General features: G+C 36.1%; 1 protein-coding gene across 1 annotated transcript in view; it reads left to right on the top strand.

The window, feature by feature from the left end:
• Positions 1 to 27,298, top strand: part of CEP128 (centrosomal protein 128) — a 382,564-nt gene that overhangs the window by 253,125 nt on the left and 102,141 nt on the right. The gene's annotated exons all lie outside the window — the stretch shown is intronic.

Raw genomic sequence — 27,298 nt, forward strand, 5'->3', positions numbered from 1 at the left:
AGCTCAGAAAAATGATGGGTCTTTTGGGTGGGCCAAAATGGGAGTTGTTTAAATACTGGGTACTTGTCAAAGCCACATACATATTTGTGATTGTCCAGGGGCAGAGTCTGGAGTAAGAAGAGAGCTTTATATGGAACCTTGGGAAGCATCAACATTTAAGGAAGTAGTAAAAGCAGCAGAACCAGGGAAGCATACAGAGAAGTGGGGATTCAGAAAGATAAAAGGAGAAAACATTGTGGAAGAAAAAACAGGAGAAAAATTTGAGGAAATGGTCCATAGTAGCCAGAGAAACAGATAGGTCAAGTTAAGTTGTTCATCTGAAATATCCATTGAACTCAACATTGGGAGAGAATTGGTGGTGGTTTTAAAAAGAGGTGAGAGCCCTTTGTAATAGCTTGAGAAATTAATAGATGGGGTAGGAAAAATAATATGAATGCACTGTCCTCCGTATATGAAAGTAGCAGTCTTTACCCATTATTAATAAGTCATGAAATTTGTTTCTTTAGCAGTAATGATGGCAGATAAAAAAAGAAAGCTTATCATCCATTTCTGGTTTGATCCCACCTGTCACTAAAGATATGCTTTATGATCTAGGAAAGGAAGAAGAGGGTACCTCCGGTGTACTTGAATTAGACTTATTTGAATTGACTAATCACAGAGAGACCCTATCCCACTGGAAATAAGAATCTGTTACTGTCAATACCCTTTCAAGGTAAAATAACAAAGATGCTTCCGTATTCCAAAGGATGATGGTTAGAAACAATGTGTTGTTATTGAGGTTACTATAAATGTGATACAACAAGTGCTTCTGTTGGTCTTGGTCCATGGAAAAGTCACTTTCTATAAGAATGAATTTGATTATGTGTTACTTTCTTTTGTATACAGTCAGAGAGGCTGAGTTAAACTTTGTTTTTTGTTCTTTGGTCCTGACAGCATGTGATGATCACTGTCAGTTCTTCTTACCTATTGCATTCTACAAACACAGTCCTCCATCAGAACAAACCATGGCTCACTGTGAGATTGTAAATGTACTCAAAGGAATAGCGAAGTTTGCATTATCTCCTCAACTCTTCCTTTTTACCTCACAAGATAGACTAGACATTACTGAAGGATGGTTGTCAGTTGTTTCTAAGACATACAGACTAAGAATCTTATTTCCAGTAATGTGTTAATTTTAGACAAATTGTATTAGAATAAAAAGATTTGGGTGGTCCACAGATTTTCATTGTAAGAGATCTAATAAGTATCAATAATAAACATATTTAAGAAGGGCATACGATACTTTATTGTCTTTCTATTATAATAATACAATGAGTTTACTTCAGGCACACATTGCTGGGGAGAATTCCAGTTCTTGTAAGCTTGTATTTTACTCTTCTCTCACATTCTTCATTTGAATTGTATGTCAGTATCCTTCTTGCTCTCAGTGGAACATATTGGTGTTTTTTGCTTCAGCAATTCTTTTTTGGTAACTTCTCCCATATGTTGTTAGCCTTTGCATAAAACTGTTTTGTCTGAACACAGCTTCTGAACCACATCTTGTATGTAGCTGTCAGAATGAGGATTGTTTGAGTTATTTTTGTACAGGTAACTTTGTGTTCAGAAACATTTCGGCTATTTGAAGGTAAATGTAAATCTCATTTATGGAAATAGATAAAAGAGTATAATTTTAATATTGATTTGATTTTTGGTTTAATACTATCTTCTATCAGAGCTCACTGACAAATGTTCAGTTTGTCATTGCTAGACATCGCATAGGGAATATAACCAACCATCCATACATTAGACAGTTGGGGGGCTGCCTTCCATAATTTTTCCTTCACATTCAGCTTTCAGTTTCTGTAGAATGGGACAAAAAGAAGGGGGAAAAAAAGGACTTGTTTTTTAACCTTTAAGTGGTTTTGCAATGGGTCATTGAGTCTCAGACATACAGAAGAAACTGAATAAAGGGGCTATTGCAGTTGAAATTTGGGCCTTGGTTGAATTCACAGATAGTATTTCAAATATTATAGGAGCTACTATTTCAGTCACTTATGTTCAGATTAGTTTCATAAGCTAATAAAAAGATTAATATTAGTTCTTTACATTCATTCATTCATTCACTTAATATTTACTGAGTTGTTACTATGTGCTGGTCACTGTCCCAACCCTCCTGGGGCTCACTGTCTCATTGTGGAAGGAGAAGAGCCATCATAAACAAAAAATATATCAGGGTGTATGAAAAGGGTTGTAAAGAAAAATAGAGGAAGGAAGTAGAAGAATGGGAGGGAGGGGTGTTATTTCTAGATTGGGTAGTCAGGTAAGGCCTCTCTTATCAGGTGACCGTGGAACATCTGAGTGAAGAGAGCTGTTAAACCCTGTGAACATTTGGGAAGAAAACATTTCAGGCCCATATGCCCATAAATTGGGCTTTGTGCACAGCCTGAGGGACACCAGGTAAAGTTAAATATTTCATTGTATCGGTGGGTTAATTAGAAAAATATACCAGTGGGTATATAAGTCCCAAATTGCAAAATTCTGTAGAATTTATCATCTCTACACACAGATGGGAGAGATTTACTTGGCCTTAAATATTCCGAGACCACTTTATGGAAGAAGTAACACTTGAAAGAACTATAGGATTTAGCTATTTATTGTTATTTATTTGCTGAACATTTATTGACACATGAAAATAAGGAAGTCAAGACTTGTGGCTGCATCCCTCCAATCTTTACTTCTGTTGTTACATTGTCTCCTCCACTTCTGTATGTTTCTCATCTTTCTCTGCCTTTCTTTTGTAAAGATACTTGTGATAACATTTAGGGCCCATCTGGATAATCTAGGATAATTTCCTTATCTCAGGATCCTTAACTCACTCACATCTCCTCATCTCAAAATCTTTCACTTTATTACATCTGCCAAAATGTTATCATATAATGTAACATTCACAGGTTCCAGATATTAGGCCTTGATATTTTTAGAGGACCACCATTCAACACCCCCCCCCCACCATAGAGAAGATAAGTATGTTTAACCATACAGAGCCCAATCTAACAAAAATACAGGAGTTTCTATCAAGAGTGTTTCCTTCATGTGCTTAGCAAATATTTAATGATTATCTTCAAGCATGTAGAAAATATTTACCCAATGTCTGCAATGGGCACTGTGTAGGGCACAGTTGTAGACACAAGAGCAAACACAGACAGAACTTGACCTTATAGAATTTATACCTTATACAGGTGAAAGGGTAAAGTAGGGACATAAAACAGAAAGCCTTTAATAGTAGGATTAGGAATTATAGACTCATATATTTCTCGTCCAGATCTGCAACTTGCATGAGATTGTTGTGATTTAAGAGTGAAGAACCTGAAGCCCAGAGGGATTTAACTAAATTGCCTAAAGACACTTAACTCAGGAAGGAAGTGGTGAAAGGGGAACTGCAGTTTGCTTCACTAATGTACATCTGTGTAACTGCTCTCTATCCATGATCGGTTCCTGAAGTATGGTGAACTCTTAAATTGAGGAATCCTGTGCTTGGTAGTTTAGGAGATTTATGTCTAGGATTGGGGTATAGTGTTAGAAAGAGAAACACTGGAGCAATAGTCCACTAGAGGGCGCTAGTCAGGGATTTGATGGTACCTCTATGCTTGGCTGCGTTCATTCAACAAATATTTATTTGGTCTCCTTTCTGTAGTCTCTGGGTTGTGTGCTTGTGACAGAATGGTGAAAAAAATAAGACACCATGTCTACCTCCATGGACTTTTCCATCTAGTTAGGGACATGGTATTATTAATCCAAAGATTACAACAAATAAGTGTAAAAATTGAAGGCCCTGTGGCAGCAGAAAGCATGGTACCTGTAAGGAGGGACTAGAAGAGGAGTGTTAGGTGGTATTGCAGCTTCCTACTGATGCTATCTCAAATTAGCGCAAACTTAGATGCTCAAACAGTACAAATTTATTTCTTTAAAAAAAGAAATAGATCAGAAGTCTGTAGATCAGAAGCCCAAAGTAGGCTAAAATCAAGGTGTCAACAGGCCTTTCTGGATGCTCTAGGGGAGAACCAGTTGCTTTTCCAACATGTGGAAGCTTCCCATGTTCCTTGACTCATAGTCCTGAGACTGGACAGAGTTCTCCTTGTATCACGGCACTCTGACAACCTTGCTCCTGTCCTCACATATCCTCCTCTGACTCTTCCACTTCCTTCTTCTACATTTAAGCACCCTTCTGGCAACCCAGAATGTTCTCCTTATTTTAACATCATCTGATTAACCTAATTTTGTCTGCAAATCTAATTCTCCTTTGCCATGTAGTCTAATATACTCATAGGTTCCTGGAATTGGGATGTGGGCACCTTTGGAGGCTGTTATTTTGTCAACCACAGGTAGGACAGACCACATAAAGCATTTTAGTTTTATCCTAATTGCACTAATAGTCCATCACTGGATTTTATGCAGGCTGGGGGCATATGGTCAGGTTTATGTTTTGAAACGGTAATTCTAAGTGTGGAGAAGAGCTGGAGAGGCCACTTAAGAAGATACTCTAGTCCCAGGAAAAATATAATTAGCTTGGAGTAATGGTAATAGAAATGCTGAGATGCAGCTGGACTTGAAAGAGACTGAATCAGAGAGGCCTTGTGTGAGATTAGAGGTGTGGGGTGCATTTGTGGCATGCAGAACCAAGAAAACTGTCTGGTACTATTCCCTGAAAGGGAGAACACTAGAAGAGGACAGGTTTTGGGGAAACAATAACATGCTTTTCTGCATAGCCTGGAGGCAACAATAGTAGAAGGGGAAGAAAAAAAAGCACGAAAATAGAGACTTTTTGGAGTGAGGATTGGCACGAGTTGATAACTGCATATGAAAAATAGAGGAGAAAGGGACTATATCTGTATACTATAAAGCATAACCTGTGTTCCTGGAGAACCATAATGGTGGGCAGTGGGAATGGAGATGGGTGTTGGATTGGGAGGTAGCATTCTTAATTATTTGAGTATTAGTAGCTCAGTAATTTCCTAATGTTCCATGTACCCATCTAGCAAGCAGTCACTGGCTACCACACACACATACAGCTCCCATTCTATGGAGTAACATTGTAAAGGGAGAAGGCAGAGACAGTCACAGAAATAGAGTATTTCAGAAAACAAGAGGACAAATAAGTAGTACAAATATGAAGATGCATTTTTATCCATTCAGGATTTTATCCATTCAGGATTAAGTTCCTTTCCTTGCTGAAAAATCTGCATTACCTGAACCAATGCCTGACACATAGTGGGTACTCAGTAAATGGATAGATTGATTAATTTATTGAAAAGCTAATGTTAGTCATTGCTGTTGCATAGCATTGTATTCTCTTTATGTAACGATCAGACATTGTTCTTGCCTTCAAACTCTAAAATTGTAGTCTTCGGGACTAACAAGTTAAGATGTGCAATAACAGTCATGTTTGGGTTCTGTCAAGGGGGTGGAAAGGCCTAATTTGGAGCTGAAATTCTGTGAAGGGATGAGAGAATGCACAGAAGCAATGATTATGTCAAATCTTACTATAATGTGCGCTGGATTCAACATGTCATATCTATTCTAGGTCCAAATCAAAGCGAAATTCAATTAGCAAGTGTCTAATCTATAATTGAGTATGGGCTCCAAGGAGAACATTATAATGAATTTTCATTGACGGACTCAGTAAGTGATCAGAGTTGGAAGAATTAAACCAGAACAGTTCTTTAAGGCTATCGAAAGGTAGACATTAGAGGTAGCTGGAATGAGCAAGCCAAATGATGGGATTGATCAGAGAGAATCAGCTTCTAGGAAAAGAGGAGATACTTAGAAAATACTGAGTTATGAATTTGAAGGGCTGGTGCTTGCGAGCAGGGTCACATGTCAATGGCGAACCAAGCAATTTAAGGCAAAGGTAGACTGATAAACTAGGCTCTGGGAAGCCACTGGTGGTTCTTATAGAAGACAAAAAAAAAATCTTATGAATGTTGTGAAATTTCAGTGTTAGGAAAATTGGAGATTATCATGTTGACTGTGTTGGGGATATGCTGGAATAGAGAGAAAATGTAGATGCACTGTTTGCAGGCTTTTGTTATAATCCAAGCATCGGGAGATGGACCAAAGTGATAGCTGTGGAAATAAGCAATAAAAAAGAGAAAGAATAAGTCATGGGAGTGACTTTGTAGAAGATGGAATAGAGAAAAGAGAAAGAAATAAAAGATAACTAAGATTATGAGGTCGGCTTCTCTGAACTAGAAGTTAGGAAAAAATACTGGCTAGTATAAAGGGAGAGTAACAGCTTTAGTTCTATTTTCTACTCTATACAATCTGGAAAAAAATACCTACCAAACTTAACTCACCAACTGAGAAAATATAAAAAACTGAAAAGTTTCACAAATTACTACTTTTCATATCTTTTCTACTTGTGTCTTCGTGGAACTTCTATATTAATGTTAGTGCCACTTTCAGATCTTTCAAAACAGTCATAAATGTCCTCAGAGATCATTTTCACTCCTTTAAAAATTTCCACCCAGAAATGCCCTTCGGGAATCTCTGGTATCAAACTCCAAAAAGTGTTCCCAGGAGGAAAATATTAAAGATTCATTCATCTGTGAGAATCTAGTCAATGTAAAGTAAAAGTTGACATCTTGGGTTTCCAGCAAGAAACCTTGTTTCTCATCAGTTTTTCTCCTTCAAGCATCCTAAGAAGTTTATCTGAAATGCCAAGTTAGTCATAATTGACCTAAGCTTAAATCTTGCAGTGGCTGCCATTTCCTGTAGGACAGAGTCTGAAGTCAGTAATGCAGCGTGCTGGACCCCCAGTGACCCACAGTTCTAGCCTCGTCTCCTGACCCCTGCGTATCTCCAGCCATGAAAATTGTTGAGGTTTCAAATATTAAAGAAGACACGTGTGTCACAAATACTTCCTGTTCTAGACATGCATCCCCAGGAAGGACTCCTTGATTCAAGAGGGCTCCGTAGGTCATTCTTAACCTTGATAAATTCAATATGGTCTGGAGTCTGATACTTAGACCTAAGGATGCAGATTTTTTCACACCAGGAGTAGAGGCCGTTCTTAAGGAGCAGATTTATTTTACCTAGGAAAACATAATCATCCATTTTAGTATTTATTGAGGATTTCATTTGAACCAGTGAGCTAGACAAAGAAAAGAGGCGAATGAGGTAGATCTCATCTCCACCTTCACAAACCCTACTGTGCAGCTGGTGGATAGGAGCACATAGTGGGAAGTTTGGCTTGTCTGAGGTATAGGAGCAGGGATGCTTTAATCAGGAAAGAGAGGAGTATGTTTGTATCTTAATACCCATAGAAGACTTTATGGCACAACTTTTATAATGAAAAGTATTACTACCGACATAGCAGACCTCTTGTGCCAACATGTATTATCTCTCTGGAGGAAAATCATATAAAGAAGACTTCTTTTTTCTTTTAAAAAGGTTATCAAACTTAAAAAAAAATCACAGTAACAAATGTGGTGCATACTACAACAGTAGAACTTTCATTCGTTCTTCAGGCATACTTTATAAAGTGATGTAAGAACACTGGAAAATAGCTCAGCATTATTTTATAAAGTTGAGTGTATGCTTGCCATGCACGAGTCAGCAATTCCAGTCTTAGCCGTACACCCAGGAGAAACTCTTTGTGCTCCTGAACCAGATTATGTACATAAATATTCACCATTTGTAATTGCATACTACATGCCCACCCATAGAAGAAGAAAAAAACAAACAAACCTGTGGCATTTTTATACAACAGGATACTGAAAACAGTTTAAGTAAATGTATTACGTGTATCGACTCACCAACATGGCAGTCTCAAAATTAGAAAGTTGAGTGAGAATAGCAAGTCACAAAAGAACACATACGGTATAGTTATCAGATGTCAAAATACAGTAAAATGAAACATATTATTTAGAGGTATATGTACGTAGACAACTATAAAGAACAATTCTGAATAATAGTGGTCATAGTATTTATTCTGGCTGTTTTCCTGTCTCTTCTGTGTTTATTACTGTGTAATGCACTTGCTATTATGTTTCAGATATATAATTTTATACATTTTAGAATAAGCCAATCTTTAACCTGAAGAGTGTTTGGTGAGGAGTCCGAATACCGGAGAGCTTAATAGCATACTGGCTAAGAATATGAACTTTTGAATCATGCAAAACTTGTTGCAAGTTTTGCTCTCTTAGTAATTTTGAGATTGTTCTAAGTACTTGGGATATACCTCTGAGTAAAATGAGTGAAAATCCTTATCCTCATACTGGTTACACTCTTACTGTTGGAAATTAATGTTTATGAATGCTTCTTAAAATAGTGATCTCCCTGGAATACATGGTCTGTGTTTTATTCATCTTAGTGTATCTGGCACACAGTAGGCATGTTTATGGAATATGTTTATAGAATTGAACTAGATTGCATGAATAAGTGAACACGGTACTTCGTACTTCTATGGAACAAGAGAAATACAGATTGTTCCAAGCTTTGTCAATCACAGGTGGAATCTCAAATCGAAGATCAACTTTCTAGAGCTTCCCTCATTAATCTTAGCAGCCTCTGAATCATATATAGAATGATATCAGCAATGCTGTCTTTAAATACAAAAAACAGACATGAATAGACCTTAGTACATGAGCACCTTTGCAGTTCCTAATTTGTATTTTATCTGTCATCACTCTAAGTTCTTTAGACCAGTCATTTTAAGTACCAAATGAGCTGCATTTTTCCCTCTTTTGAAAACTTTACATTCTCTTCCTTCTATAATCCTTTAAGTTATTCCTATGTACACTAAAACTTTTACTGACTTCTTTAATAGTTTTCAAGGTAGATGGCAATGCAGTGTTTATATTATGTTCGGTGTATGTGTATGCAAGTGCATGCGTCTGTGTTATAGAAATAAGGCAAAGGTGTGTATTTCTGAAGTAAAGAATCCTTACTGTTCATCAGATTCTCAAAGGAGGTGATAACTAATCTATCGCCAGATATTAGGTCCTCTGGAAAATGGGTTATTATAAGTAACAAGAGAATGATAATCTTTACACATACGTAATTCTATACATTTATGATTATTCTTTTAAGTAGAATTGCTGGATCAAAAAGGAATGAGTAATTTTAAGTGTCTTGGCATAAAAATAAAAAAAAATTACCCTTTAGTAAGTTGGCATTGCAGATTTTCTTTTACACTGGTCCATAAAGAATCAATAGAATTCCAAATAAAACATCTTATGGAAAATTGTTTGACACTGTAAGGTTATGTCTCTTGTAATCTTAATATTACCTTCTATTCACATTGTGTTAGATTGTGCCCTAACAGTAAATTTTTGTGATGCTAGATATTATAGACTTATATCTTTGTCTTTTTTGAATCTAGATTGAGTAACTTATTTTCATTACATTGATCAGTCCTTACAAAATAAAAACTTGCCTACATTCTGCCATGAAAACAAATCATTTGAATTTAATGGAAATATTTGTTTATTGGCTTAGTATGCTGGAGTTCTTTATTATCTATATAATTCAGAAGCAGTGTGTATATTATTGTAACTAGCCAACCTCTATTGTAACTTGTGTTTTTGCCATATGACTCAATTTTTTTACAAAGGTAGATTTTGGGGTATTTCTTAAGAGCTTTGTTTTCATATGCTAAAGAATCTTTCATAATGTTAATTGTTAAATTGATTACCCATACACTACTATCCTAATGAATTCATCTTACATCTAAGTTTAAACTCAAAAGCCTATAGAAAATTTAAACATTAACTATCATGACACATTGCCATACTGTTTAATCCTGGTAATAACAAGTGTTCAATTATAGTTGCTTACAGAATTCTATGATTTCTTCAAAATCACAGGTTAGGTAATTACAATGAATTGCTTTGAGCTTATAGAACTGAATTTTTTTGGAAACTTAATGTAAGAGAAGTGACCACTACAGTTGATTAAAATGTGGAATATTTAAGACTAAGCTTTTAAACCACTGATGTACTGGTATGCTTATATTGACCATTGCTAGAGAAATGTTAAAGCAGACAGGACTCATCTGTGTCTAATATTACAGATTGGTTTTTCTTTTTAGGGTGGGTAATAGCTATATGAACATATCATCTAGGCTAGGTTTCAAGAATAAAAGGAATAATAAAATATCTTAAATTTTTATGCTAGCTGACGTGGCTTTAGAAATTTATAAGTTTGCTGAATTCGTTATGGAGTTTTATGATTGGTACAGTGAATAGCAAACCACATGATTAAAACACATTACATTCACTCTTAAATAGATTTGTCTACCTAAAACTAATTTAAAATGTTTTTTATCAGGATACCTAATTCTCATGTTGTTCTTGAATTATAGTATCTCAGGAATATGTGACTCAAAGTTACAGACACTTGGATTGAGTAAGGCCCTGATGGAAAAGAAAAGAAAAATAAACCAAAAGCCTCAGGCCAATTAGAATCAACAAACAATAAAACCACATAGAAAAACTTCTGCGCAAATCCTCGGACTGTCTAGACTATATACTTCATCATGATGCACATTAGTAAGGCTTTTGTTTTTGTGAAAAATTTTTAGGAAATCCTTTATTATTTACCTATTTCTAGATTTTTGTTTCTTTTTATTTTAATTTTTTTTAGTGTTTGTTTATTTCTGAGACAGAGAGAGACAGAGCATGAGTGGGGGAGGGGCAGAGAGAGAAGGAGACACAGAATCCGAAGCAGGCTTCAGGCTCCAAGCTGTCAGCACAGAGCCCAACGCAGGGCTTGAGCTCACAAACCATGAGACCATGACCTGAGTCGAAGTCAGTCGCTCAATGGACTGAGCCACCCAGGCGCCCCGATTTTTGTTTCTTAGTTCCCCAATAGAGGGTTGTCCCTACCTTAAAAAACAAAACCTCAAAAAACAGAAAACCCCCACATTTCTAATATATGTGTTAAGGATTACCTTGTCTTTTGAATTTCCAAACCCTATCTTAGAGGAAACTTTTAGTCATTTCATCATGAAATGTAAAAAAATATAAAAATAAAATACATAAAAGCCCTTCAGTTTCTCAAAAAGGGAAAGGAAATACAATTTACCAAGTGTCCAGTCCACGGGACATTGAGCACACTGTGCATTTAATCTTGTACACAACCTTGCAAGATACTTATAAATAGATAAACCAGCCTCAGAGGACATAGCTTGTCAAAGACTATATGGGGCACATTGCTGATCCCAGGATTAGAACTCAAGGCCTCACTGGGGACTCAAAGCCCAATTCTTTTGATTGTTGGTAAATAATAAAATGTCAAAGTCCTTTGCAAAGAAAGTAGTGAGTAGTAGGAGCTATTGTATTAATTAGTCAGGAATCTTGTTTGAAATGACATTTAATCTAGTTAAAAAATAAAAAACTGACTTAAGGACAAAAAGAAAAAGAAGGAGCTGGGGTTACTTAGGTTATTTACTGATGTAGGAACTATCAGTACAAATGTAGTCTAACTGTGGTACGAGAAAGTTCATTCGTGCCATCCAAAAGTCTTACTGCATTGGTCTGTCAGTTTTTTTATTTGTGTGTGTGTGTGTGTGTGTGTGTGTGTGTGTGTGTGTGTGTATTAATGTTTGTTTATTTTGAGAGTGAGAGAGAGAGAGAATGCAAGCAAGAGAGGAACAAAGAGAGAGAGGGAGAGAAGAAATCCCAAGCAGGCTCCATTCCCAGCACCGAGCCCCCTCTCCCTCCTATTCCCATGCAGGGTTCGATCTCAAGATGGCAAGATCATGACCTGAGCCAAAATCAAGTCAGCCTCTTAACCAGCTGAGCTAACTAGGTGCCCCAGCCTTTTTATATTTAATGCTTCCTTTTATGTTAACTTTTTTTCTCAGCTGGCCTCTTAGGTAATGACAACATGGTCCTAGTTAGCTGTAGGCTGACATTCCTACCATCTTAACAAGCAACAGCCAGCTAAAGCTTAATTTTCAGTAGTTCTCGTAAAAGTCTTGGGACTGGTGCTCTTTCACTTTGATTTACCTAACTATATATGCTACTCTTAAACCATTCCCAATAGATCTTACTGATCAGGTTTCAGTCACTTGTCCAAAGTTAAAATCAGACAATGGGGTCAGCCCTACTAGAACATTATAGGGTGAGTGTGGGGAAGGATGGTTGCCAAAACAAAATCTGGGCATTCTCTTCAGGGAAAAGGAGAAAATGGATACTGGACAGGCAAAAACAATAGACATCTATTGCAGCTATATAATATATTAGGAATTGAGCCTATTGAATAAAGCCATGTCCCTTCCTATTTTGAAGTTGGTTTAAATATGTTGAAATACCTCTCTCTTCTCTAGCTTCTACTGCATGTATCCAATTTTGCAAAGTGCTTTTCCTAATTTGATACTTGATACTGTGTCTAAACACATTCAATCAAGCTAAAGAAAATGTATATTATGTTGAAAATGCAAGAGAATACCAATAAACAGATATCTGTAGTGCTCCCAAGTGTGAGAAAGGAAAATCTTTATTACCAACGTTCACTATTTAGGATAGCAAGTGCATTAATCTGTGTTTCTAAATAAAACCTCAAGCACATGTTCATAATCATCTACTTACTATTCAGATGGAACGTTCCCTTTGGAGGTTAGTTTGATCTGTCAAACTAACAGATGGGTCTATAGCAGTATAAAGCTCTCTGAATTTTCTGTCCTTGCAACCTAGGCTTTCTCACTGGTATGCTTAACTTCTGAAAATAAACTACCTCCAATAGAGCAGTGCTGAGGAGATTTTGAACATGACTTAAACACACACACAGCCCGAGAGAGGTAAACGTGTTAGGTTTCTTGAAAAACCCTTAAGGGAAATCAAATGCAATCTCTGATATGGAACTTTCATTTTATAGCCTGGTGGGGTTATTGCTCTAGTTCTCTGTTAGGTATCACACCAACAATCCGAGTGAGCAGGCACTGGGCTCAACTTTATTAAGGCTTTTAAAAAATAAACTTCAAATGATTTTTCTAAGTATTTTCATTTCTCTTATTTTCTTCTTTCTCCAAAGCTGCTGCTGAGCTAGATAATTTCTAAATATTTCTCTTAAATACAACCTAAATAAATATATAATTTATTGCACTTACTATCAACATATATACAATAAGTGAAAGTCACTACTCATTCATGAATTTACCTATCAAATGGTAACTGAGCATCTACAAAGTTCTGCCAGCAGCATTAGGAGTGCTGTACATAGGTAAATGTTTCAGCTGATTGAAGCTTACTTCCTTAAGCATGAATAGTTGTTTTAATTGCATCTGAGGCTTTCACTAAAGGGCCTTCTAGTTCCTTGTTTTCCCTTACCTTCTTAAGGAGAATATATATGCCAAGCACTTATTTATGACCTGGGGCAGTTGTTCCCAGCCTGTGATTGTATTCTAACAAAATAATCCTCAGCATCAACTGAGTGTATAACACTACTCTTTCTTCCTGTACCACACTCTAACATTTCCTATGTCTCTTTCCTTCCTTATTCTGAGATATTGCTTCTTCCAGCAATCAGAGTGCATTCTTTTTATCAGTTCCCCAGAATTTCCATGTGCCCAAGTGTGATTGTCTTCTTTAAATGTCCATTGGCCTAAAAATGCCTGGCCAGGATTTTATGGAATATAAAAGTCCTTATGCTCCAAGGAAAGCCTTGAGAGGTTTACCTACAAATAAAATGTATGATGTTTTGGATGCATAGATTTGGGGGCATCTGTTTTGACTATTCAGTATCATTCCCCCTGCACCTCAAACTTGTATGCATATGTGTGGTGGGGGAAAGGTAAAATAGGATGTCTTTGGACGGAGTATATTGTTTTCATGACTGCACTCTAATAGTTGAGATCAGTAGGTATTTAGGGAAGGCATGTGTTATTCTGATAAATGCTAAAATTATTTTGTTTATATTTTGATAATTTCTAAAATTATTTTGTTTTTAGGTATTTTTCAGTATAAATTTGGAGACATAGCTTATTTGAAAGTTTTCATTAGTTATTCAACAAATTCATCTATAAGATTTGCTTTAGGCAGAGAAAAGTTGGTTGGCTTTAGACCCTTTTATTTTCGTTGTGTTTTTGTATTTCTGTAGTTGTGAAACACATAAACATAAGATTCAAAATCAAATTGTCCATATCCTTGTTTCCTAGAAACCGGAGATTAAACCCAATAAAAATTAAGGTGAAAAGGCGCAGGACCAGTTATTACCTTCTGGTGGAGGCAGGAATAAAGAGTTCCTGTATTAGTTTCTTACTGCTGCTATAACAAATTACCACTAACTTGGTGTCTTAAAACAACACAACTTTAGGGGCGCCTGGGTGGCTCAGTCAGTTAAGCAGCCCACTTGGGCTCAGGTCATGATCTCCCGGTCCATGAGTTTGAGCCCCGTGTTAGGATCTATGCTGACAGCCTGGAGCCTGCTTTGGATTCTTTGTCTCCCTCTGTCTCTGCACCTCCCCTGTTCACATTCTGTCTGTCTCTCTCAAAAATAAATAAACATTAAAAAAAAAAAATAAGCGGGGAAGGGGGTGGGTGCCTGGGTGGCTCAGTCGGTTAAGCAGTCAACTTAGGCTCAGGTCATGATCTCTTGGTACATGGGTTCGAGCCCCACATCAGGGTCTGTGCTGACAGCTCAGAGCATGGAGACTGCTTCAGATTCTGTATCTCCCTCTCTTTCTACCCCTCCTCCACTTGTGCTCTGTTTTGCTCTGTCTCTCTCAAAAATAAAGAAATGTTAAAAAAAAAATTAAAACACACACACACACACACACACACACACACACATCTCTATCCCCTTACAGTTTCGGAAGTCAGAAGTCGAAATCATTTGCTATGTTAGCATTAAGGTGTCCACAGAGCTAGTTCCTTCTGAAAGCTCTGAGGGGAAAATCCATTTCCTTGTCTTTTTCAGCTTGTAGTGGTTGCCCGTAGCTTGGCTTACGGCCCCTTTCTCCATTGTCAGAGTGCATCATTCCATCCCCTGCTCCTTTGTCACATAGCCTTCTCTTCTCCTGTAGTCAAATCTCCCTCTGCCTCCTCCTTTCTTCGTAAGGACAGTTGTGAGTACATTTAAGGCCCAGCTGGATAATCCAAGATAATAGCTTCACCTCAAGATCCTTAAAATCTACAGAATCTTTTTTGCCATGTAAAGTAACATGTTCACATGTTCTAAGAAATAGAATCCAGATATCTTTGGGGGCTTTTCGGCTTATCACAGTTCCTGTGTAGTATTTTGTGGCTTTTAAGAGTAATACAGGCCCATTTGATTTTGATATGAATGAGAAAGCTAATTTCATACCATAAAAAAAAAAATCACTTCTAGAAGGAAATGATTTTTTTTTAATATGCGTTTCATTTAATACTAATGAGAATATCTAGCTTTTAGGTATTTCCTTTTTAAATGATACTGCTTTTGGGTATTGAAGAGTCAAAGAAATAGTAATAGGACCTATTAGCTAATCAGTCGCAATCTGCTAAGTCATTGGTGTTTGAACCCACTGACCCCTTAAAAACTGATGAAAGCTCTACTGACTCAACATAAAAATGCATGTATAACAAATATTTACAACTTCAGGAATAAAAAAAAAATCAAGGAACCCCCAAAGATTAGCCATTAATTCTAAGTATAGATATATAGATCCCAGAGTAAGAGTTCTTGCCCTAGATGTATCCTCAGGTTTGTATTGTTATAAAATTCAACTCAAAGCAATGTATCTGCATTTTTAAGATGTGTGCTGCTTTCACTGCACAGGTACATGAATCAAAGGTTACTAGTCTTTTGTGAAGCTACTCAAAAAGATACATGTGTAATTGTTTATACACTTTAAATGAATTTGCTCATGCTTTCGGTTTTTATCCACATTTCTTACTGTGCTCTATAATTTATTCCTGTATATTCCACTTGTAATTTTGAAGAATAAGATCAGATGGCTTATGAAATCACTAAACTCTCTTTTAGGGGTCCACAAACAATGACCCACAGGCCACCTCTGGCTCTCTGCCTGTTTTTGTGTGGCTGGTGAGTAAGAGCAGTTTTTACATTTTTAAAGGTCAAAAAAAAATCAAAAGAAGAATAATATTTTGTGGCACATGAAAATTATATGAAATCCAAATTTCAGTGTTCATAAAGTTTTACTGGAATACGGCCACATTGATTTGTTTGTGTATCATCTAAAGCTCTTTTCCCACTCCAATGTCAGAGTTGAGTATTTGAAGAGACCTGTGGCCTTCAAGCCTAAAATATTTATCTGATCATTTATAGAAAAAGTTTGTTGACCTCTGCTCTAGTTCATCATTGAGTTCACTAAATGTTTGTTGAGTGCCTCCTGTGTGCTGAGTCTGTAACATTCTAGTTTTCTATCCTTCTGCTTCATGACATTGGCAAATATATTTTGTTTTTGTTATATAAAATATGAATGTCAGTTGTAGCATTTTATATTTCAGACCAGAGCTGATGAAACCTGAAGCAGACAATGCTTTAAATCTTAATCAATGATAGTGGCAAGGGATAGGACAGCTTAGAGGTCCATTCCAATGAAAAGTAAGTATTTTGAAAGGATGCCATCTTTGTCTAAAGGCAAAAACAAACAAAAGACCAAACAAACAAAAAATCACTGCCAATAAGTATGCCTATTTTTAGCTGCATAAATAATGCCATAAACAGCTTTCTGAAGTCTATCTCCACATCCGTGTGCACATGTTTTTCTTTTACCCCATTGTACCTGTCAGCTTTAATTTTAAAAGCGAGGAAGGCAATTTCATTTCTCTGACTTCTGCCCTTATGCCGTTGCCTTATAAGAAATGAGCAGCTGGAGGGGGGAAAGGTCAAAGCATGCACATACCTGCCTGGAAACAAAGTGGAAGCCAAAAGGTCTAATTTTAGCCTTCATTCTCTTGGGAATAACCTAATAGTCAGTAACAGGAATTGTTGTGGAACTAATAAACATCATACTGTAAGGTATGAGTCATTAAAAAAAAAAAGAAGCATGATTTTCATATGATGTTATGTGGAAATAGCAGAAGGATTGAGTTATGAGTGAAAAATGCTACGGTTAGGGTCTTTTGAAGTCAAAGTGAAAAAAGATATATACAGCAGATCTGGAGCTTGACTTTTGAGAAATAATAAAACTAATGAATTTCAAAGACTAGAATGCAACCTGTTTTTAGTCTTTCTGATTTTCTTATGTGTATGTTTTAAGTTGATTAGAATAGCACTATCACCCTTCAAGTAGTTTTACAAGAGTTTGGTTAATCTGTAGAATTTGCTTTAAATCCTATCTGATAGCATCTTTTATCCGTTCATCTCCACTTCTCACCAGTGATGCAACCCTCAGTAGAATATACCACATTTTGGTATGTGTTTTTTTCATTATAAATTCTTCTACAATCAGAGAGTCTTAGACAAACCAAATAGAAATTCAAGAGGAAAAAGAATATATATAAAACATTTTTTAACCTGGTTTTCATTAGCCTGCTACCTGATAAGCCCACTCTGACTTCTTTTGGAAAATAAATCCATGGTAATTGTTAACTTTCCAGTTAACTAAGTCTTTCTTACTATGTTGGATTAGCTAAACTTACTTGCTTTTTTAAATTAAAAAATTCATCACAAAATATTTTAACACATAGTATATAAAAATCAAAATGATGGACATTCTGTAACCGTAACCTAGATTTAGTGGATGGTAACATTTTGCCATATTCTTTTATGAAATAGTTGTGTATTGTTAGGATCCTAAACATATCTGTTTCCTTTTCATAGTCTTTAGTTGTGACCATACAATATCCTTCTGGTAGATATATCTATACTTTTACTATTTATGTATATATCCATAACTTATTCCGGTTTTCTTTGTATTTTTCATTTCTACATGTTTGAAGTGTTGCATCCTGTTTCTTTTACTTGGGTACATACTTTCAAAACCATAACATGTCTCCTTAAAGGCATACAGTGACTAGTGTCTCTCTCTTTAGACATTAAAATATCTTTGTCTTCACTCACCCCATTTCACATGTTAGAATTTATCTAGTTCTAGTTACCTGTTGTTCTTAAACCACCTTAAGCTAATTATTGTTGGTAATTGTGATGCTTATTTAGATTTACCCACATATTTACCATTTTCATTGTGCATCATTGTCCCTATAGCCCAATCTCTCCACCCCCACTGCACCCTTGGCTCACTTTTTTTCTTACTGAAAAGTATCATTTAGTAGTTCTTTCAGTGAGTGGTAAAGTCTCTTTGAAATGTTTGCTTTTTGTTGTTGTTGCTTTTTGTTTTAATTATTAAATGACTATTTGAGTAGAGAATTCTAGGCTGACAGTTATGTTCTCTCAACCCTTAAAAGAGACTTTATTATCTTCCAGTCTCTGTTTTGCTATTATCTATCTCCTGTCAGCCAAATTGCACTTTCTTTACAAATGAATTGGCTTATCTTTTTCATCCCTGGAAGATGTTTTTTGCCAATATATTCTGCAATTTTACTACTTTTCTATATTTGTTTTTTGTTGGTTTTGGGGTTTTTTTAAGGTGTTTATTTTGAGAGAGAGAGAGTGCACACACGCAAGTGGGGGAAGGGCAGAGAGAAAGAGAGAGAATCCCAAGGCACCATCTCAACCTACTGTGAGACCATAACCTGAGCTGAAATCAAGAGTCAGAAAAGAGCTTAACTGACTGAACCACCCAGACTCCCCTATTTTTTATATTTGTCATAAACTTATTTTTATTTATTCTTCTTGATTCTTTAATCCCATTATCCCAGTTCTGAGAGATTTTTAACCATCATATATTTTAAAATTGCTTCTCTTTTTAGCCAACTAATAAAACTCCTGTTAGCCACATGTTGGAATTTTTCATCCTAACCTTAATATACCTCACTGCTCGTTAGTATCTTCTCTTTCTATCCCCTGTGCTACATTCTATGTAATTTCTTTACACAGCTTCTCCAGTTTACCAAAGCTTTTTTTCCTCCAGTATCTCATCTAGAACCTATTTATTGAAATGCTAGTAGTAATGACTATTATTTTTCATTTCTACAAGTTCTTTTTTTTATGTTTTCTATTCCTGTGTGTGTCTTAAAATAATTGGAAATTTATAGGTTTTTTCCAATTCTATTAAATTGTGGGGGTGCCAATCTTCTAGGGTTTTTTAGGGGGGTTTTTTCACAGACACATTTCCTTATGTGTTTTGTAGTTAGTCTTTGTGAGTTATTTGAATGGGAATTTTACATAATCTGGCTTGTGAAAGTTTTCCTACAAAGCAGTCTTATGTTTACTTCTTCATATGCCTCAGAGGAATCCCCCAACCCAAGACCAATTTGAAAATGTTAATTTCTTACATGTAGCACTCATATACTGTGTGGGTAGTACACATTTTTATCCCAAACCTGTATACAAATGTATAAAATGTACAAACAGTATACATTTTTATTCCAAATCTGTATACAAACATGTTGTATACAAACATAGGAGCCCTGGTCAGAGATAAGCTTTCTTATCATCTCTCTGGGTCATGAAGGATTGTTTTCACTGGTGGTACACCCCTTAGGGCAGAGTTATTCAGAGTCTGGTCTGTGGACCAGCAGCTTGTGAGAGCTGGGAGCTTGTGAGAGATGCAGAATCCCAGACCTGCTGAGTCAGACTTTTTGGAGTGGATTGAGGGTTCTAGGTTTTAATCAGCCCTCTAGGTGATCATGATGAATGCTGAAGTTTGGGAAGTATAGCCTTAGAGAGGACTCCAACTTCATGCAAGAATCTCAGTTCCCGCTTGCTTCCTCATTTAGGCAGGGCTCAAGACTTTGTTTCCTGTCAGCTAATGGGCACTAAAACCTAAAACTAGCTGTTAGTGCCTATCTGTGGGTTTGATAGACCTCCCCAGTCCTGTCCCCTCCTCAAGGTCTGTTGCAGCAACTTGTTAGCCCATCTCAGGTTGTCAATTTACTCTCTGTGCATGCTGGGACATCTCTTTTTTTTTTTTTTTCTTATGAACTCAACTGTGTTTTTGTTTTATTCAGAATTTCAAAATGTGTGCAGCGAGACGACTTCTAGCATAGCTAGAGTCACCTTGTTGCCAGAAGACTTAGCTCAATTGTTCATGTTGTATAATGAGGTTATCTTGAATAGTGAATACACATTGTGATTTGTTTTAAATTTGGATACTGGGAATAGATGTGTGGACCTCAATTTTCCTTATGTAATTACCTGATGATCACAGGTTCTTTAAATCTTCACACACACACAAAAAGATACGGGAATAAAAATTGAAGCACAGGTATTGACATAGTATCTTTTAGGAATATTGAATACTCAAAATTCTTGCATATTACAAAATGGAATCAAGATGATTTTTCTCAAGAGCATTTAATATGGCTTAGGGTGTAATAAGCTAAGTGCTTTACATGTTTTATCTAACTAAATCCTTAGAAATAGTCCATTCCTATTTTATAGATGAGAAAGTTAAAGCCTGGAGGGTGCAGTTATCTGGCCCAAATCACATGGCTGTTAACTGAAGTGGGATTTGAACCCATACAGCCCAACTGCAGAGCTGAGACTTTAACCAATGTACTGCATTTCCTTTTAGGCAAGAAAAACAGCATTTTGATCAAACATGGTTTGTGTGTCACACTAAGTGCTTTCCCCCATTTCCTATTTAATTTTCACAACAATCCTACAAGTAGTTATTACCAGTCACCCCACCCTCTTATGGTTTTTAAGAGATGGAACTCACGTATGTATTTTGCCCCAGTGAATCCGAGTTGAATTGGAACCTAAGTTTATTTCCTACCAAAGCATCCTCCATATGGTAAGTAGGCTGGCTTACTTAGTTCAAAATTTGTTCTTCTGTCATTATAATATAGTTTATTGACTGCAAAATTGCCGGCCCAAGCACCAGAAGTTTTTGTTTAGAGGACAAAGTAATTTCCAATCAGCCCTGTGATTAGCAGAAGGAATCATTAGACTAAGTAACCTAAAAGAAAGTAGTCTTAAAAGTGACGAGGCAGTAGGGCCATTAAGTGTGTCCTGTTCTTCCTGGGTTTCAGTTTTCTCTTGTTTGTTTTTCTTAATGTTTATTTATTTGCTTATTTGAGAGAGAGAGCGCACTGGTGAGGTGCAGAGAAAGAGGGGAACTGAGGATCTGAAGTGGGCTCTGTGCTGACCACTGACAACAGAGAACCCTGATGCAGGGCTCACACTCTCAAACCACCCTGTGAGATCATGACCTGAGCTGAAATTGTACACTTAAATAATTGAGCCACCCAGACGCCCCTCACCTGTTTGTTTTTAAACTACATCATCTCTCAATGTTTTTGTAGCTTTGATATTCTAATTAAATACCAGTAGTTCATAATAATTTAGTTTTTTAAGCTGCAGACAGTTAAGTCTTAATGATGCAGTCTTACTTTGCCACTCTTTCCTCAGTGAGAGTCCACATAGTACTTTGTGATGTGTAGCCGTGTGAATTTGAAACATTCACCACTGATGTGGGGAGAACTAAAGTAAACTTGAGCATCTTACATGATGACCCTCCTGCTCTTTGCGTCTTAAGAATCTCATCAGCAGCTGTCATCATGACTGAAATGTAAACACTTGACTGTTAAAATACTTATATCACAGAAAGTAGTCATTTGAATTTGGGTAATTTAGTGTAACAGAGAAAAGTGCAGATTCTAAGTCCATCTTGGATTAGAGGGCCAGCCTTGCTAATTCCCAGTCGTGAAGGGGAGTTTTTCTTCCCGCCTGTTTTCTCCTCTGTGAAATGGGGAAAATAACCGTCTCTGCATAATTGGGTGAGGATTAAGTGGGCAAAGGCATGAACACCTTTAGTGCAGTGTCTGGAGCACAGTAAGCACTCATAAATTTTAGCTATTCTTATTGTCATTGTCACTATGATGATTCCTATTAAGAATCTTTCCTTCATATTATAGCTCTCACTGAATGAACTACCAGGGAAGTAAAAATGTAATACTGAAATTGATGCAGATTTTTTAGTTGTGTAAAATAATTATTTCAGTCTGGTAGTGACACCGTTCTCATCAGCAGGAGTAAAATTGCATGGGCCACAGGAGACCCATTCTATGCAAACCACATTTGTAGTTAGTCCCATTTGGCTATAGCAGTTGCTCTGATTGCTGATACAGTTGACCCTTGAACAGCATGGGTCCATGTATACATGGATTTTTTTTTATCAGTACCATAGTATATATACATTTTCTCTTCTTTATGATTTTCTCAATATTTTCTATCATCTAGCTTAGTTTGTTATAAAAATGAAGTGCACAATACATATAACATACACAATATATGTTAATCAACTATTTATGCTATCTGTCAGGCTTCTGGTCAACAGGTTTTATGTTTTGGTGGAGTCAGAAGTTCTATGTGGCGTTTGGACTGTGCAGGGGTCAGAGCCTCTAACCCCTTGTGTTGTTCAAAGGTCAGCTGCATAGCCTCTCCGTATTTAAGCTTGTGCTGTCTTGCCTCCCAAGCCGCAGACTGTTCTTACATAAATTGAGACACTCTGTCTCTCAGTCCTGTATACCAGTGGACCCCTCTGCTGCTGTCACTTCTAAGCACCTGACTCATGGAGTTGTGCTTTTGTGCCCCTGTAACATTTCTCCTGGCCTCCTTTCCCACATCCACTCACCATGGGGCAGATGGGTAGCTGGTCCATTTTCATCAATCCTTTCAACATGTTCAGTGCTAAGAAGCCAAGCTGTTTAGCAGCTGAGGCTGATTGCATATCCCTGGGTTTTACTCTTAGAGATCTTCTGTGACTGACCCCGTAACTGGCTCACCCAGAATACCATGTGTTGACAAAAGTGATATTTGATGGACCCTGATCTTCCCCTGGATTTTGATGCCAAGCTCTCTGTATTTTGGGGTTCCTGGCAAGGTGATTGTGTAACTTCATATTTTTTGAATTGCAAATTTCAGCTCTATGCTATTGCTAGTTTATGTGACTGGAGAGGTTGCCCGTTAATAAGTGATATGTGATCTTTGTATCTAAAATCTGATTTTTGGATCATAACACAGGATGATTTCTTGCAATGATTAATATACTCCAAACCTGATTAATGTCCTTTATTACTATTTATCATATATTTATATTTATTATCCACTAATCACAGAGGATGCAAGTTCAATAAGATATATGACCTTTCTGGGACTGGTTACAGCAGGTGTACACATGGTGATAATTCCTTGAACTTTTTGATAGCCTTTTCTATGTGCACTTTATACTTCTTAGTAAAAAAGTTAAAAAAAAAAAAAAGATGTGGTCTGACCTCAAGGAATGTATCGTCTAGTAGGAAAGCAGACACGTAAATTAGTGATTTTTAAGTTGTGATGTGTACTATTACATGAACAGATATCTGTGGAAGCACAGAGAAAAGTAACCTTATACTAGGGATTTATGAGAAAATTCTTAGAAGAGATGACACTATACCAGAGTTTTAAAGGTTAAGTTGTAGTTACCATGCAAAGGAAGGCATTCAGAAGACAAGGAGCAGCATTATGAAAACAAGATCTCATGGAGCAACCTACCTGGATGGTTGGAGGTGGGTCATGGGAGGTGAAATTAGGCTACTCACATTGTTGAACCAGATCTGCAGAGGCCCTGGATATTAACCTGAGGAGTTTAAGGACAGAACGATTAAATAGTAATAAGTAAGGTTTAGCCATGGGAAGGGGACCTTCCTCCAGGAAGGACCTCTGGAGATCTGTGTCACATGAGCCAAAGAAAGGGTGAGTCTCCAGGATGGGAATGTGGTCAGAACGGTCAGATGCTGCAGAGACCCCAGATAAGATAGGAATAGAAATGTCCATTGGCTTCAGCACTGTATTGGAGGTTATGTAACAGTAATAGAATTATATAGAACAAAATAAACTAGATTATTTCTGAGTAAGTCATTTTATTACTTGTCCTTTTTTTTTAACATTTTTAACCACCTCAATTTTTTTCTTCCCATTTTATCTTTTGTGTATCTTACTCATTAATTCTTATATCTCTTTCTCTTTATCTATAACTCTTTCCCCCTGTTATTTAGAAACCTTATCTTGTTAAATATGAAAGAGATTATTTTATTATGAAAAATTATGTATAAAATATTTTCTGTAATCACTTTTTCTTAAGTGAGATTAGCTTGTTATGGAAATAACCAAATGGTTTCCTTTGTACTCATGATGATGATAAAGAGGCACATTTGCATTTGCAAATGTTGTATCTCAGCTTTCCCATCATAAAGAACTCTGTTTCCCGAAAGGGCCTTTTGCCATCTTCTACTCAGTGTTCTATTCTAGTCCTTTCCCTGGGTCCCTATGCTATCTTAATTCACAGTAATCAAAATATAATGAAGCTGTTTAGAAATATGTTATACATTACATACGTACATATACACACACATGCATAGAGAGCAAGACAGATCATCTCTTGTAAAAGGTCATTTGGATAATGATTTTGGAAAATGTTTTTTTAAGTGCTTCCTTTTGTTTCAGAATAGTTTTGAAGCCAACAGCAGTTACTCTATGTAGTAGTTTGTGCTACACATAAGATCACAGCCATCATTACCTAGCAGCTATTTTTATTTCTGAGCCTTTAAGAACAGCATTTCTGATTTCCCTGATATTTAGGAATTTTAGAAATTACTTTCAAAATGTAATTGGATCTATTAAGCTTTCCTGATTTCAGTTAAATTCAGTGTCGCCAACAGTAACTCTGGATGTGTTATTTTATTTTCATGACTATTCTTCAGGTGTCTGAATTCGACTAGGTCCATTTTTCCTCTTCAGGCTAGTTTTGATATACCATTTTGCTTTCAGTTTTCAAGGTAGAGTATTATTAAGTAAGTCACAGACTCAAAGAATATGATTACCTTTTGGTATTTTTGGAATTGAAATTCTGGTTATATCTCAAATGAAAATTCATGGCACTTTTTAAGTAGCTAAGAATGATAATGTTCTGATCTAGTAAGATCTAATATGGTAATCACCAAGGACACTATACATAACAAGAGAAGTACATGATCAAATTAATATGATTATTCTATTTGTTCATGCTGTTCCCAATCTTAGAATTTAACATTCTTCCTTTTCATTCTTTCGTTGTGTATGTCTACATAACTCTGTATTTTCTTTGTTTAATCTTACACTTCTTTTACCAAGTCATTTTGGGATTTGTGAGATGACTTTATCATAACTTTATCAAAACCAGTAAAACAACTGTGAAGTCCATCAAGCATATTGGACAAGAAATGATTACCATTGTTTCAAAGTAGTTAAAATTCAGACTATACTTTTATGGCTTACACCACATAAAACAGCAAGATCATAGCCAATATCATGCTAGCAGTTACTTTCATTTGTTTTAATGTTTATATATTTTGTGAGTGGGGGGAGAGAGAGAGCAGGGGAGGGACATAGAGAGAGAGAGAGAATTCCAAGCAGGGTCTGCATGGACAGCACCGTCTTGATCCCACCAACTGGGAGATCATGACATGAGTCAAAACCAAGAGTCAGACACTTAACAGAGTGAACCACCCAGGCACCCCATAGCAGGTACTTTTATATCTAAGTTTTTAAGAGCAGAATTTACTGATTTTTCTTATATTAAAATGTTTACACTTTAAAAGAACCATAATCTAAGATGCTATGACATTAGTGTTAAATTGAATTATCCATATATTATATTGAGGCACTTTTCACTAGATTGCACTGTTGACTTACTTTGCCGTAATTTATAATGGAATGGACTTTCTTTCTCATTCCAAGCTAAATTTACTTTAGATAAAAATTATTCACTTTTTTTTGTTGTTGTTGCTTAGTGCTGGTAGGTAGGTATTTCTCTCTTTTTTCCCCCCTCAATAATGCATGGCAATGTAAAGTTGTTAATATTTTCTCTTTAGTCTTTTAATATTTAATAAAGATGAATTGAATAAATTTAATAACAAAAGTGAAAATTTCATATGATTCTTATAATATAATAGGTTTTCATTACTTTACCATTGATTCCAAGGTTTAAAACTAAAATGATACATTAGAAGATATATTTTAAAAATCTTACCATCAGTTCTGTTCCTTTGCTACAGATTTGCACACCCCGTTGTGTTATGTATTCTTCCAAGAACAACTTATGCATATATAAGCAAATAAAATATATATTATTTTTTTATTTTTACTTAGCTGACATGCTGCAGACTGTTCAACATCAGGCTTTTCACTTAGCATGCTTTGAAGATCTTTCTGTATCAATGTATGATGAATTTCTTCATTCTTTTTTAGCAACTGTGTAGAAATTCCACTGTGTGAATACACTTCTTTTCCAAGTTTCCCTGCTGATGTGAATTTAATATAGTCTCAGCTTTTGCTGTAACACTGCAATGATTAAAAACATACATATGTCATTTGCACAAGTAAACGTATAGCTGTTGAATAAATTTCCAAAAGTAGAATTGTTAAGTCAAAGGGTATGTGGATTGATCATTTTGGTAGTATTTGTATAATTTCTTTCCATAGGGTTATACCAATTTGTATTCCCACTAGGAATCAATGAAAATATGTGCCTTCCCATGCATATAGCAATAATGTGTTCATGCTTTTTACTTGATTGTTAAACCAAAGGTTTTTTCACTATTTTCCATGTAAATACTGAGATTCAGGGTTGATGAAAGTACCCCGTGAATTATAGTTTATGGTATTCATAACACAATGCCGCATCTGCCATTCTATGTCACCTACCACATAATTCGTTGTTAGATTCTTATACCACTTCTGAGTTATTAAAACACAAATCAACATTAAATTAATGGTAGTAGTAAATGACCATGCAAACAGATTATAGGAACAGCAGTGTTCCTGGATATATGCTCAAATATATACAGAGTTTAGTTCCCAAAAAGATTTCATTTCAAACAAGTAGGTAAAATTTCGGTAATTTTATAAACGGTTTTAAGTCAACTAGCCATTTATCTTTAAAAAAAATAAAAAGATTATGATCCATACCACACTTTTTTCAATGAAATTAATGCCAAGTGGATCAAAGATTTACACATTAAAAAAACACATTTAAAAAGTATATATATACTTGCAACATTTGTTAAAAAAAAAAAGAGAGGACTGTGCACATATACACACACATCACCTACGAACATGCTAATACAACGAGTTGGAAATGAAATTTAGAGAGTGGTAATAGAAGTTGGCTTGTGGTTACCTAAGAGATGGGGAGTCAATATCTGAGTATTGGGGAATGAAGGTTACTTTTGAAAATATGTTAGGGCAGTTTCAATTCACAGCAAAATTGATACAAAGGTACAGAGAT

This window comes from Lynx rufus, unplaced genomic scaffold (assembly GCF_022079265.1).
Source record: "Lynx rufus isolate CCGP_SWC_20201006 ecotype Redwood Valley unplaced genomic scaffold, mLynRuf1.p SCAF_17, whole genome shotgun sequence".
NCBI lineage: Eukaryota > Metazoa > Chordata > Mammalia > Carnivora > Felidae > Lynx > Lynx rufus.